The following is a 649-nucleotide window of genomic DNA, read 5'->3' on the forward strand; positions in this document are numbered from 1 at the left end:
CCAGCCTCACCGGGACCATCGAGCCCAGATCTACGGGGAGTCACACTCAAAGTCTTCCCCCGTCTTTCAACCCCACCCGACTTCTCTCTTCCTTGTTCCAATCCTCCACTCTTCCCTGCCGGAAACGGCGCCCCTTCCTCCTACAGTTCCGCCCGCCAGTCTGGACTCTGGTCTCCCCTCGTGCCCTAGAGTGACACGAAGGACCCCTTCTTCTTTTCCGCGGCCCCTCCTCCCCGCACGCAGGGAGACTGTTGGAGGGGTGGGGTGGAGCCCAGGGAAGAAGAGAAAGGAAGCCAACTGGATTGGATCAGCAGCTGCCATGGAAACTGGAGCTGTAGTATTGTCATGGTAACCAATGTGAGCCAACCGGTTGACCCTCCCTTGGCGAATAGATACCCGGGAAGGTGCCCGGGGTTTCCCCTCGGCTTCCCAGACATCTAAAGGCCTCTCCCCCAGGTTGGGAATCCGGGTGGTTCTCCCCGGCTGGGAAGTTCGTTTCCTCCTCCCTTCCCCCTGCCCGCAGCATTGGGGGAGACCCCGAGGCATTCACCGTGGGCTTTTCCGCCCGCTCGAGTGCGGGAACCACCTCCATAGTTTCCTCTCCCTGCCCGGCGCGGGGCGGGCCGGACCTGCGAAGAAGACGCAGGGC

The 649-nt window shown here is 62.2% G+C and overlaps 1 long non-coding RNA gene across 1 annotated transcript in view; it reads left to right on the forward strand.

The window, feature by feature from the left end:
- The first annotated feature begins 6 nt into the window (after window positions 1–6).
- LOC107184535 overlaps window positions 7–649 on the forward strand; it is a 1,346-nt gene continuing 703 nt past the window's right edge. Inside the window, exon 1 of the long non-coding RNA XR_001515386.1 lies at window positions 7–348. This is a non-coding gene — a long non-coding RNA (uncharacterized LOC107184535). The remainder of the gene's footprint in view (window positions 349–649) is intronic.

This window comes from Myotis davidii, unplaced genomic scaffold (genome assembly GCF_000327345.1).
Source record: "Myotis davidii unplaced genomic scaffold, ASM32734v1 scaffold362, whole genome shotgun sequence".
NCBI classification, from domain to species: domain Eukaryota; kingdom Metazoa; phylum Chordata; class Mammalia; order Chiroptera; family Vespertilionidae; genus Myotis; species Myotis davidii.